Source organism: Macaca nemestrina, chromosome 15, assembly GCF_043159975.1.
Source record: "Macaca nemestrina isolate mMacNem1 chromosome 15, mMacNem.hap1, whole genome shotgun sequence".
In the NCBI taxonomy this organism is placed as follows: domain Eukaryota; kingdom Metazoa; phylum Chordata; class Mammalia; order Primates; family Cercopithecidae; genus Macaca; species Macaca nemestrina.
Window position 1 is genome coordinate 116,927,767 of NC_092139.1, and position 14,193 is coordinate 116,941,959.

Sequence of the window (14,193 nt, forward strand, 5' to 3'; positions counted from 1 at the left end):
GACCCCCCAGGACTGAGGTCCCAAGAACACGATCTACTTGGCGGACGGTTGGGGCTGACCTTGGACCAGAGCCGGGGTGGAAGGAGGTGCGTTCACTCATTCTTTCAATAGTAGGTGAATGCTTGGATAAACAGGAGAGCCTGGGATGAAACCTTGAAAGATACACAGTCATTTGCCTCCATGGAGCTCACTATTTTATTCTTTAGGGAAACAATTAACTAATAATCATAACAATGCAATGGGTGGAGACGCAAATGTAGCATTGTGAATAGTGCCGATGGGAGCCCAAAGAGACGGGACCCCTTGAGAGGAGGGAAGCTGAAAACAGAGAGAGGTCCCGGAAGTGAGTCCCCTCTGCCACTCAGGGTGGGAGGTCCCCGCAGATGGGGTGTGGGGTCACGTGGAGCTCGCGGAGAACTTTAGGGTCAGGTCAGACCCTTGCCCTGAGGAGGCTTCCCTGGGGGTGCTCTGCCTGCCCCTCCCCAGCTACTTCCCGTTCTCTCACCTCCAGTCCCTCCAGTCCCTCTCACACCCTTCCTTGCAGAATTGCTCAATTCCTGGTCCCCACGATGCCTTCTGGGGTCAAGCAAAGCTCTCAGCCTTGACAGCGAAGGTCCGAGTCACCTTTTTTCCTCTGTAATTCCGGCTGCTGCTCAGAGAGGAGCGTTGGGCTCGTGCAGTGCAGTGGGGTGAGCTCTGTTCCATGCAGCGGAGAAGGGGCTCCTTCCTAACCTGAGCTGTGACTGGCTGCGCACGCAAATCCAACCACCGTGAAGATTTTTCTAAACATTGTCCCTTCTGCCAACCATGACTCATCCAGACACTTACCCAACTCATTCAACAGAGAGGTACTGGACCTTCACCACGAGCCAGGCAACGGCTTACCCTAGACGTGCACAGCCCTCCTGCTAATAATTCTAACATGGCACTTTCTCTCCTCTCTCAACAAAGTGTCCTCTACGCAGGGAGCTCCGAAACTAACTCTCTTTGCCTTTGCCCTGGGAGTCCGGCACAGGGAGCCCTGTGGAAATTCCACTTCCTGGAACCCATCTGATCATTTCTGTTTTCAGATCAAACTTTCTCCTGTTGGAACCGAACTGTCGATTCCTTCCTGGGCAGGGGTCGCCGCGAAGGATCACCGACACGAGATTCACAGCAGAGAGTTATTTATTACTAGCGCGCTAGGGTCCCAAGCTCTAAGTTGGCCCTGGGACCCCGAGTGCTTGTTACAGGTTGTTTATATAGGCAAACACAAGTTCAAACACAGCTTAAGGCGCGAAATTCAAACAAAGCTTTAGGCGCGTGGTAATTGGGTCTAGCTATGACCTGAGCAAGGTGTCTTGTTCTAATTGGTTAGAGCAGGACCTTATGAGGTTTTTTTCTTGGAGTTGCTGATTCCGGGAACTTCGAGGCAGGGTGGGACCCCCGGAATTGGCAGGGTGGGACCCCATGAGGTTGTTTCCCGGAATTGGCAGGGTGGGACCCTATCAGGGTGGGACCCTATCGAGGCAGGGTGGGACCCTATCGAGAGCCACCTGGTGTTAATTTTTTCTCTATATGAGGCCTAGTTTCTAAGCTTTATGAGGCCTAGTTTCACTCCCAATTTATTAGAATAAATATGTGGGTCAAACTTTTTCCCAATTTATTAGAATATGCTGACACTTGCATACAACTTAAACATATACATTTCACCCTCATCTATATTGGTTATCATGTTTTATTTCACTTTATGATTTGAATTCCTAGGAAATTCAGATTTTTATTTTTTGAAGTACACGGCACAATCAATGTTTATAAATTCAGCTGTTTCCTAATGTATTAATTTCTTCTTTCATCCTTATTATTCCCTTCCTCCTGATTTATTCAGTATTTTCCGCTACTTCTCTAAGTTTCTCAACTGACAGGATATTTATATATTGTTTTCTTGTCATCTTAAGGCTGTGAATGTACCTTCAAGTATACCTTTGGCCAATTATCACATTTTATATGTTGTTAAAATAAATATTCGGAAATGCTCTATTAGACATGTACATACAATCATGACAGAAACAATACAATTTCCCTGACCAGTTATTTGAACTACTATTACTGAAGTTTTTACCCTTCCCATGGAAAACGAACTTTGAGATTGTGTTACTAAACTCCTTGTTAATTTTACTGTTAGGTGTACATTCATCATTTATGTTTTGATAATTTCTTGCATTTTCTTTATGGCCTAGTGTAAACTTTTGTGAGCTTCCCATCAATGTTTGACAAGTCATTTTCTTCAAATATACAGTATAAAACTCTATATGTATATGAATATTGCTGTGTATGTATTTACTTACACATTCGGTCCCACATATTATAGAATGAGCCATGCAATGTGTTATCATCCTTTACTTTCATTTTAATTGAGTCATTGCATGCCAAGAGTTTTTACTGCGATTTACATTTGTTTTTCCAAGTGTTTTTTACAGCTCTTCTGTGTGTTTAGATATTTCGTGATGTGACATGTAAATGTTTCTTTTTTAAAATATAGATTCTGTCTTCTATCCGTGTGAAATCATCATTGCTTTTCTTTTCACAGCTCTGCTTTTTCTATTTCGTCCTGTATTAATGTTGCCACACAACATATCACAAATAACCTTCAAAATATAAATAGCAAATGATGGCATTGTACTTTCTGCATGCTGGGACTGTCCTAAGTCCTTTGACGATGGAGGTGCTTCCAAATGTTCCTCGGGGTTAAATGGCTGCAGAGCATTCGGAGGCTGGGCAAGCCCGTCCATTCCTGCAACTCCCTGCATGTGCGGGTGGCAGTCACCTGCTGCCACTGCCAGCCCTCCCACCCTGAGCCCCCTTCTGTGCCTGCCCCCTCTGTGGGTGGCCATGTTTCCCTGGGTCAGAAAATCTGCACATTCATATAGCGCTGCTGGGTTTTAACCTGCTGCCGCCATGCCCGGCCTGTTCCAAATTTATTAGCCTCGCTAATACCCGAGGTTTCCTCTCTTTTTAATTTCCTAAGCCATGCACAGGTGTGTGTGTGAAAGAGCTGAGCATCTGCACATGTGTGAAAGCTGCATTGTTGCTGGAAGCTGAAGCTGCACAGGCATCTGAGGAGGCCTCAAGGATGCCGCCACCCCCACAGCCCGCCTTGTGGGATTGAAAACGCTTCGTGCACCGTCTTTAGATCCAATACGTTTTCCCACCTGTCCAAGTTCTAGGGTCTGAGAGGCTGGATTCCCTGGGTGTACAGAGCTGGCTCAGTCTCTGTAGGAGACGATCTCACCTGGGATTCCGCGCAATAAGAGGAAGCCTCACCACAGAGTAAGCATGAGCCCTGTGCAAGGAAGTCAACCACACACATCCAACCCTGCCCCAGCCAGTCCAGGCCTGGGAAAGACTCCTGCTGCAGGTCCAGGTGCCTCCTGATTCGGCTGCCTCGATGTTGCTCCTGTGCTCACTCAGGGTCTGGTCTGCTTCTCTTTCCCTTGTTCAGTGCTAATGAAGGACACGCGGACAGCTCTCAGCTCTCCGTCTGTGTCTGCACCAAGTTTTTTTTTTTTCTTTTTTTTTTTGAGACAGGGTCTCACCCTGTCACCCGGGCTGGGGTGCAGTGGTGGGATCTCAGCTCGCTGCGGCCTCTGCCTCCAGGGCTCCAGGGCTCAAGCGATTCTCCCACTTCAGCCTCCTAGTTAGCTGGGACTACAGTCACACCACCACCACCACTGATATTTTTTTTTGTATTCTGGAGAGAGATGGGGTTTCTCCATGTTGCCCAGGCTATTCTCAAACTCCTAGACTTAAACAATCTGCCCGTCTCAGCCTTCCAAAGAGCTGGGGTTACCAGTGTGAGCCAACATGCCCGGCCGGCTCCAAATTTTATCACTGAAGTATGAAAGCCCTTCTCACAGGCTAGACCCCGTCAGCTGCGGGTCTCGCCGCCTCCGCTCAGGCCCAGGCGTGCATCGGGCCCCGCATCCCCTATGGAATGTCTTGCTGTAGAGCGAAGTCTGTGCAGCCGTGGAGCTGAGGGAGGGCCTGGAAGACACACCCAGGCGGGACGCGGTGGCTCACGCCTGTAATCCCAGCACTTTGGGAGGCCCAGGCAGGCAGATCACGAGGTCAGAAGATTGAGACCAGCCTGGCCAACATGGTGAAACCCCGTCTCCACTAAAAATACAAAAATTACCTGGGCGTGGTGGCGCGTGCCTGTAATCCCAACTACTCGGGAAGCTGAGGCAGGAGAATCGTTTGAACCAGGGAGTCGGAGGTGGCAGTGAGCCGAGCTCGCGCCACTGCACTCCAGGCTGAAGACAGAGTGAGACTCCCTCTAAAAAAAAAAACAAAAAAAAAAAACAAAAAAAAAAACATGATCAGCCTCAGCCTTAGGCAGAGAAAGAGATGGTGAAGGGAGCCTCTGGGCTGTGTTGTCAGGGAGCCTCCAGCTACCTCCACACTCCCTCTCCCCATCACCTGACAACAGTGCAGAGAAAGAAAAGCTGTTTCTGGTGCCTTCCTGGTTTTTGTTTTGTTTCCTGCGTTTCTACATCGTTGGTTCTTTACTAACTCTGCACGATCTCCATATTAATCACCTAAAGACTTTTAAGGAAAGACAAGCATGGGAAGCCCCACTCCCCAGGTCAGGTGCACTGTGCCTTGTGGGCGCCGGTGGAGAGTGAGTGGAAAGCGCTGGGTGACTGCGCAGTGCAGGCCTCCGCCTGAGCCCCGCCGTCCACACTGCCAGCCCGGGGCCTCATCTCTCTGCGCCGTCGGGCACCGGGTGGGCTCCCGGCCTGAGGCCCCGAGGCTGCCTTTTCTGTGATGGCCCCTTTCTTGCTGGAAGCCTGGGACGCCACCGCCGCTGCAGGGGAGCTGCAGAACCGCGCCACGGGTTTCCACGCAACAAGGCTCCTCAAGACGCAGAGGAAGGAAGGGGGTTTAATCTAAGACGATAAATCATCTGTGCTGCAGGTTGTACAAGGCTCCGTTGATTGTCACTGCGATAAAATTTGATCAAACAGTGTCATCCAGCGGGGAGAGGCGCCGGCAGTTCCCAGGAGGCGGGACCCACTGGCACTCCGCAGCCTGCCTCGGCTGCCAGGAAAATCGGCTCAGTTTAGACTCCAAAGGGGCGCCTCCTGGTTCGCCTTTTATTTACACCAGGCGATCCTCCTGCCGGCGCGGGGGCTGGAGAATCCCTTCCCTGTTCCAGCCTGCCCTCTGTCTGCCTCCTTCATTTTTCCCGACCACTTTCATTTCACAAGAGCACCATTTGAGTCATTATCAGCTTCCGACAGTTGCTTCAGCCTCTGCTATCTTCCCCGAACAAAAGTGACAATATTCAATTCAACCTGCTTGTGTGTCAAAGGGAAACGCAGATGATTAAGCCGTGGAGGCCTCATCTCATATGGATTAAATGCACAAGCCCACGCTATGTCTCATTTTAGACACACCCAGCTCCACGCAAAGCGGGTTGGCTTCAGAAAGTTGACAATGAGAAGCCTGAATTCCTTAGGGCACCACAATGATACTCAGAGGGCGGCTGCCCAGGGCAGATTGAAAGATTAAACCCAGAGTATTTGCAAATGGAAAACATGCTTCCATGCAACGCTTCACGTCGTGGGGATTGCGTGGTGCGTTTCCCTATGATCAGCCTCAGGGCTCCTGGCCACCCTCCTGTGGGAGGTGAAGGCCACTCTGCGTGAGTCTGTCTTGGGCTGGACCTGGGATGCAGCTGGGAATCACATCAAGTCCTAAGTCCATCTCTCAACAAATACATGCAATAGTAACAGTCCCCTCGGCTCCCCAGGCACCCGGAGTCGGGGCTAATGGGAGAACAGACAGAGAGACACGCTGATTGCGTTCAAGGGGCGTCCGCCGCGGAGTGAGCCCTGCCCGGAATCGGATGGAAGCTGCTCTCAGCTCCTCCGCCCTAGGGCTGGGTGACCTTGGCCCACCCCCTTCCCCTCACCGGGACTCAATTTCCTCAGCCGCTCAATGAAGGGGTTGAGCTGAGTGACCCCGGAGGCTCCTTCCCTCTCTGCTTTATGATCACAATTGTGCGGTATTGACCGTGGCGGGGCAGGTCGTTTCAGCTCCGCGTGCAGCGCGGCTTTGTGCATTGATCTCAGCACCGCTTTTCCAGTTATCCGAGGCTGACGTCCCAATGTGACTTTCGCTGGGCAGCCCGATATTGTTTACAGTAATTTTAACTTCATAATTATGTTTGTAGTGATGCAATAATAGCATTACCAGGATTTGAAAAAAGGGCTTCGTGGTGTGAAGGGGCTGCCCGCAGGCCCTGCCAGGGCCCGTGTTCCCTGAGCCCCACTCCCTTCCTGGCCTGCGTGATCCGCGCATGTCAGGACGCTCAGGGTGTTTCACTATCCTGGCTTTCCCGGATGCTTTCCTATCTCCCACATCTCTCTCCAGTCTGTCCAGCTCACTGGGTTTCTCAATCGCTGCCCTAATCCAGGTCGCCCCTATGGGTCCCCAGGTGACCCCAGTGGCCTCCTATCTGAGCACCCTCCTCCCCTTCTGCACTGCCCTGTGGCTGGAACACTCAGGTGGGCCTCAGCTGGGCGGCAGGGTCCACACTGACCCCTGAAGGCAGTGGGGGTAATGGGGGGCTCTGGCAGGGGCTGGCAGCACCATGTCCGCTCTGCAGAAATATCACCGAGCGCTGGTGGTAAGGTCTGGAGGTTCGTCTGGGACTGAGGCTTTGCCAGGCCAGCATGCGAAAGGGGAGGAAGATGGCATGGAGGGCATTTGCTGGGATCCAGAGCAGAGAAAGGAGGAGAGGGAAGCCAGAGAAACCAAAGGAATGGGCAGGGGGTGGTACTAGGGGTACAGGGAAGGACCAAGACAAGGGCCGTGATTCCTGAGGGACCCAGGGAATCAAGGTGGGGATGAGGCTGTTTCTGACATTGGCCGGTCCTGTCATTGTCCTTTGAGACTGAGGCAAGATAGAGGGAGGGTCGCTGGGTAGGAGGCATGCAGGAGCCAGGAGGTCAGGGTGTACGTGGTCCGACCTCCATGCTGGGAGGGCATAGTGCACATGGTCCAACCTCCATGCTGGGAGGGCAGAGTACATGAGATACGACCTCCATGCTGGGAGGACAGGGTGGAGGTGGCTCATTCTCCAGGCTGGTGGGGCCACTCTGATAATGACAAAGCAGGCAGTAGGGACACAATGTGAGGTTGTGGCTGAGGGGTGGAATTGTCCCCACATTTGTGTGTTGAGACCTAAACCCCCAGCTCCTCAGAATGTGACTGCATGTGGAGACTGGGTTTTTAAAGAGGTAATTAAGTTAAACTGAGCTCATTTGGGTGAGTTGTAACACAATACGACCAGTGTCCTCATAAGAAGGGGAGATGAGGGCACAGAGAGGCACAGAGGGACATCTGTGCGAGGACACATGGAGCGGACAACATCTACAAGCCAAGGAGAGGCCTTGGGAGGAATGAGCCCTGCCTACACCTTGATCTTGGACTTCCAGCCTCCAGGATAGTGAGAGGATAAATCTGTGTTGTTTAAGCCACACCGTCGGTCATAGCAGCCTCCAGACGCTGGTCCACCCTCCAGATGCTGATCCGTGAAACCTCAGAGGTTCCGTCTCGTTTACCTTTGAGTCCCTTGCCAGATACTTGCTCTGTATGTGGACGGTGCTGATCTACCTCCGTTACTCAGTGTGACGTCAACAGTCTCTCAGCAGCCATGCAGACATCCTTCAAGTTCAACAATAACTTGTTATCCTCCAGTGAAAGCGTGCGACGCCTCCTCCATCTCCTAACACAGCAGCGCACCGAGCCACCTCCCGCTGCCTCCAGCCACCCTCCCTCTGCCTGCCTCGCTCTCGCTAAGTGTCTGTGAGGGGCGAAGTGTGCTGCGTGCACTACCAGGACTGCATCCCTTCAAGGGCTCCCCCGTGCTAACCCACACCCTCCATGGACATACCTATCTCTACGTGGAAATCTCCAACTCACTATTGGACTAATGGTTCAATAATTATTGTCCTAAAGGAAAAACGCACCTGCCACCATCTCACAGTTAGCATGGCAGCATCTTATTAAAAACAGAAAACCCCTTCTAAATGTTTTCCATAGTAAGGGTGCTGCTGTGTATTCATTAAAACCTGAATGCTTTTTCACCTCCTTCACCTCCCTGTCCTCTCTCCAGAAGGAATTTATCAGGAGCCACAACAGAAGTCCCAAGGGCAGACACCGCAAATGGGTCAGCCGTGGTGACAAATCACTGAAGGTGTTCCCAGCATTGTCCTGGCTGTTTGGGAAACGGCTTCAGCATGTTCCACTATTTAGGCAGGAAGGGGTCCAGAAGAGCCCTTGAATGGCTATTTTCTTACAGGGAAACCACGGGGCCTGGAGAGGGGGCAGGTGTCACGCCCTCCCAGGAAGACTTTGCTCAACTCTCCTTCAGGTGCAGGAGGTGTGGGTGCCCACACTCCATGGACACCCATGTGTGAGATCACAGGCAGGACTGTGGCTGCAGGGCACACTGCCTGTCACCCAGATGTCTCCAAACCAGTTCTCTGTGGCTCCCCAGAGGGCCTTGGAGTCCGGCTTTGTCCAGAGGCCCAGCAAGCCAGACCCTCAGTCCTTCAAGAGGCCAGGGGTCCTGGAAAGCTGCTCATCCCCAAATTACAACAGCCACAGCCGTGGGAGCTGTGCGTTTCCCTGGTCTTGAAGAGACAACGCCCCTCCAGGTAGGCGATCCCTTCTTCTTCCCGAGAGAGTCAGAGGAAGAGGGAAGGAGCCAGAAGAGGTTAAATCCACCGGCTCTGGCTCACAAGCCACAGTCAGAGGAGGAGCCCATGGATTTCACAACATCCGGCTCCCCAGGCCTCATGTCCGCCACCACCGACACTGAATGGCAGACAGTGTCCACAGAAGCTCAGCCGCAGGACCCAGCCGGCGACGGCTGGACTCTGGTGTGAGGGTCCCCTATCCTCTTCTTGGGGGACTTCTCCCTTTGAGTGGTATCTCTGGGGTCCTGCCTGACTCAGGGTGCCTGAGTTCTTTGCAGAAAAGCTCTCTGGGGTTGAATCAGCTTGTGCTGGTGTGGGGAAGCCGCATTATGATCTGATAAATGTATCATGTGTGGCATTGCACTTGTTGCTTATGAAAAATCAGCAGTTGCCTGGTAACCGAAATTGTCAGCTCCCAAACCTCCAAGGCCACAGAGCCAGGCCTGATGGCTTCTCAGGAGCCATAGCTGAGGCTGCAGAGCAAAGTCTGATGAACCTGGGGCATGGGGGACAGAGACACCCCCATCCTCGTTCAAAGGTTTCCCATGAAGAAAACGAATCAGGGAACCTCACGGCCATGGCTTGTTGCTGCATCCAGCTTTAAGAGAGAAATGGGGAGGAAGCTCTTCCAGGCTCCTCATGGTCCCAGCAGCCACACAGGGACAGGCACCGTCTGTGGGGGTGGTGGCTGCTATTCATGCTGGGTCTTGGGGGAATCCTGGGCTCATTCCCAGTGTCTGGGTCCCTTGGCACCCCCCCCACCCATGACAGGCATCGCCCACATTCTGCCTGGGCTTGGGAGTGGCCCTAGATGGGCGTAGACGTCATAGTCCAGTGAGCTTAGCAGGGGGGCATCTGCTTCCAAGACTGTCTCTGGGTGCCTGTTCTCCAGGGGCCTGGCCCCTCTGTGGAGTCCATCAGCCACCCCAAAGGCCCTGTCCCACTGGACAGACCCCAACTCTGGCATGATAATTGAGAGAGGAATGTAAAAATCCCCCTGGGAACGAGAGCCAGACCCTGACCCTAGGCTGCATTCTCTGTCCCTTTCCCCTCCCAGGCACCTCTCCGTCTCTGTCTCCCAGCTTCAGGGTCCTCCTCTCCTTCTCCACGTATACCCCACCCCTCATGGGCAGATCACAGCAAGCTGGAATCACACGTGTACCACCTCCTGGCTTTTGTCCATCAAGTGTGGACCACTGTGTTTTACTGTGTTGCCTTTATAGTAAATAGCTCATGTAAAAAGACTTACGACCTAAAATTATGTTAATAAAATCACATGTGTAATCGTCTGTCGAGAGAGGAAGCGTCACTGGCCTCTCAGGATTGCGAGAATTGAGCTAAAGGCTGTGGAGGTTTGTTGTGAAAGGGAATGGAAACCTGAGTCTTCGCTCCGGGCTCAGCGCCTTTGAACCCTCAGTAAATGCACAGCGACCTCAGAGGTGGCGGGAGCTGTCCCGGGTGCTGAAGATGTCAGGGAAGCAAGGGAACGGTGGGATAGGGACTCCCCACGGAGCTGAGAAGCATTTGTTGGGCAGGGTGACCTCCTTCGTTAACTTGGTAGGCTGCCCCAGATTCATATTCTGCTCACCCATGCATCAGGCATTCATTTTTTCAATCATTCATTCATTCATTCACGTGCCAGGTCTTGGCCATCAGTGCCACCCTCTCACCACCCTCCATGCCTTGCTGTGACCTCACCTCCGCCAGGCTGGCAGAGGACTTGGCACACACACCTGCTGCACTCACTGTTGGCCCTGTCTGGAGCCGTTTGCAGGGCTTTATCCATGTCTTTCCAGGAGACACAGCGTGGACCCTGCAGCCAGACATGTGAGTTCATCCAGGCTCCACCACTTCCAGCCATGAGACCCTGGGACTGTCTTGTAGACCTTGGAGACCTTGTAAGATGGTTATGATAAGTAAGTTGATTCATAGACTCAACCCCTTGGGAACCGCGCTCTCCGTAAAGTGTGATGTGCTGCCTGCCCTTATTCTCACCAGGTCCCTGACGGCCTGGTGACAGAGCCCTGGGCTCATTCACCCTTTAACCCCCACATCTATGGACACTGTGCACTCTCCTGCCACCACGTGAGGCCTTCTGCAATTCTCCCCCCGCAACCCAGCCTCTCATCCTGGGGCTGACTTAGTTTGTGATTCTGTAATGTCTTATTCTGCACCTATCCTGGGGCTGACTTAGTTTGTGATTCTGTAATGACTTATTCTCCACCTACCTCCACCCACTAAAGTGCAAATCCCACCAGGTCTGGGCCTTGGTCATCAGCTCCCCAGGGAGCTCCAGGCCCCAGGACAGTGCCCCATGAACAGCAGGCACTCCCTCCATGGCTGCTGAATGATGGTGTGGCTTCGGCAGAGACGTCCCCCGCTTCAGACTGGCCTTCCTGGAGAAAGACAGGCCCCTTCTCCTCCATCGTGCTTTAATTTTTAGAAGTTTCCTTGTTTGGGGGGCAGGATCGCGCCTTCCTTAGAATAATTTCCTTTCCTATTTTCAGCTTATAAACTCTGGAAGCAAACAAGCTCTCCTCCTGTAGAAAGCACCCTGACGGGAACACCGCCCACGCTGCGCTGCGCTGTCATTAATGAATTACCAGGACAGTGCAGAGCTGTAAGCGCTCATCCACTCCAAGCTGCTCCCAGAGAACGCAGCTTTTCTGGGCTGGATGCCAGGACAGCCCGGCAGCCCCTGGAGGGGCGGGAAGGGGAGCTACAGCCCGGGGTCCTTCTTCCGTGTTGGGAAAGTGGGTGCTGCCTCCTGCTCAATCGTGTTCATTCCAAATCTTTTGTATTTCCCATTGATCCACATCTAGAATGGACAGAGCAGCAGGAGCATTCAAGCCACTTCCCTGTAGGATGATTAGATCTTGACAATTGGATGCCATAAGTAATATATATATATATATATATTTTGAGAGGGAGTCTCGCTCTGTCGCCCAGGCTGGAGTGCAGTGGCACGATCTTGGCTCACTGCAACCTCCGCCTCCCAGGTTCCAGCGATTCTGCTGCCTCAGCCTCCCGAGTAGCTGGGATTACAGGGGCCTGCCACCACACTTGGCTAATTTGTTTGTATTTGTAGTAGAGATGGGGTTTCACCATGCTAGCCAGGATGGTCTCGATCTCCTGACCTCGTGATCCACCCGCCTCAGCCTCCGAAAGTGCTGGGATTACAGGCGTGAGCCACCATGCCCAGCCATAATTTTTAATGTAGTAGAATATTGTCTACCTTTTCTTAACACTTAGACAACTCATGGTTTCCAAGAGACCCAGGAGGATAAACATTGCATCTCTGGGGCCATTACTCTCACCCTGAACTGATGCTGACAGAATGGGAGTTCCTGCTTCACTGGGGGACAGTGACCTCACAGAAGTGCCTGGCCTTGGTCATCATCGTTGGACTCCTCAAACACAGAGCCTGGTGAGAGGTCGGCCCAGGGTTGAACACGGCCCAGTGAAGATCAGGCGTGAAGTAGACACAGGGGCCCAGCTTGGCCTTCCCGCTGTGTCAGTCAATAGCTGAGCTTCATCTTTAGTTTAATATGGACCTTGGGAGGAAATCATAGTGTATCTCAACAAACGCATGGAAAGAAGAACTCTTTACAACTTTTAAATGAAGTGAGACAAAAGCACCAGGTGTGGTTCTCGAACACAGTGTCAGGGTGTTTCCTTTTCATAACTGTGGCCTTTAATAATTGGAGACTCATAGCACTCAGCCCATGGCGGGCAGGACTGTGGACTTCACTCATGTTAACTCAGGCAGTCCTGACAAAAACCCTAAGAAACAGGTGCAAGTAAGACCACAGCTTGTAGTTGAGGAAACCGAGGTATGGAGACGTTGGGTGACTTGTCCCAGGCAAGGAGCCAGCAAGAGGCAGAGCTGGGATTTGAACCTCGACCATCCAGCCCCAGAATGGATACTCTTAGGCCCTCTAAGGCCATGCTCAATGCCCAGAAGCCAAGCGGGTCTGGAGCCCTCCATTGACGAATGACAAAATGCTCTAAACATTTTTTCTTTCTCAGCCAACTGTGCTTTATTGACAGTGCACCACTCAGGTCTTGACTGTGTACTTCCGCAGCGGGGACAGCTGCTCCTTCTACTGCTGCTTCTTGGTCTGCAGGTTCTCGTGCTTGTTGAGTCGGCAGCACATGTCACATGTCTTCTTAGGCCGCAGGTCCAGGGGCTTGAACTTCTTGCCCTTGTAGAATTTCCTGAGGTTTTCTTTCTGAGTCTGGTTAATAACCGTGAGAACACGGGCAATGGATTTGTGGACACTCGGATCTTAGAGAGCCTGGAGGCTGTGCCGTCTGTCACTTTGGTGACAGGCAGCTGGGACAGCTCCACCTTCAGGTCCTCCAGCTGCTTCAGCAACTCCTCCCTCTTCTTCCCGCAAAGGTCTCGGGCCTTGATCTTGGCCATTGCTGCACAGGCCTCCACCGCCTGCTCCTGCTGTAAATGTTTTTACGTCTTTTACCTTAAAAATATCTTCCTGCAAGTCTAACACTTTGCATTGGAATACACAGTGATGTAGAATTTCCTTTTCAACACCCTGTCTGTGAATTGTTTTCACCCAGCATTTCTGCTAAACCTGGGAACGGATGGAGCCATTTGACTGTTCCCAACTGCTTTTATCACTTTCATTTGCACATTAATTTATTTACCGCAATCCACACCTCTAACCCTGAACAAGGTGTTGGGAAAGGTGTGTAAATGTGTGTCAACGGCACGCTCTAATTAAGCGTTGCTTCTCAGCTGAGGCGCTTGTACCCCCCAGAGGCCATCAGGCAATGTCTGAAGATGTTCATGGTTGTCATAACCCTTGTGTTTGTGGCAGGGTTGCTGTTGTACGCAGCAGACAGAGGCCAGAAATGCTTCTAAACACCCCACAGGGCAGGGACAGCCCCGTCAGCCTCACAGAGAGTGACCAGCCCCAACGTCAGGAGTGCCATGGCCAGGAGGTTTTCCACAGAGAGCCCCCAGGCCACTAATCCAAGAAGACCAGCACCACTGCCCTCCACACTTTGTACTTCTGTGAACACCAGCCTCACGGAGGAGGTAGCCTTGAGTCATCAGCTCCATGGGTTGGTAAAAAGATGTGTCTCCCGGAGGAAGCTGAACAGACACTCAGTGCTGGGCATCTTTTAGAGCTCCCTTCCCTGCCTCGAGCACTCAGCCGACTTGGAGAGAGCCACACGTGCCAGCACTGGAAGGAACGCCTCCTGTCCTGGATGCCCGTGCCACGGTGCTCACTCCACTCACTGTCGTCTCCTGGTCACCGTGTCGTTAGCAGGGCGTGAGTGCCTCACCTGCAGGCTGTGGACGGGCGCGCTTGTGGTTCTGCCCAGGAGGAGGGTTTGGCACTATTGTGGACTCAGCCTCCCATCTGTTGGACTCCTCTGCCCACTATGCTGGAGCACCCCTTGGCTGCAGCGAGGC

General features: G+C 52.4%; 1 pseudogene; it reads right to left on the bottom strand.

Moving 5' to 3' along the window:
* Window positions 1-12,808: 12,808 nt before the first annotated feature.
* LOC105489810 (large ribosomal subunit protein uL29 pseudogene) lies at window positions 12,809-13,176 on the bottom strand (annotated as a pseudogene).
* Window positions 13,177-14,193: the final 1,017 nt, after the last annotated feature.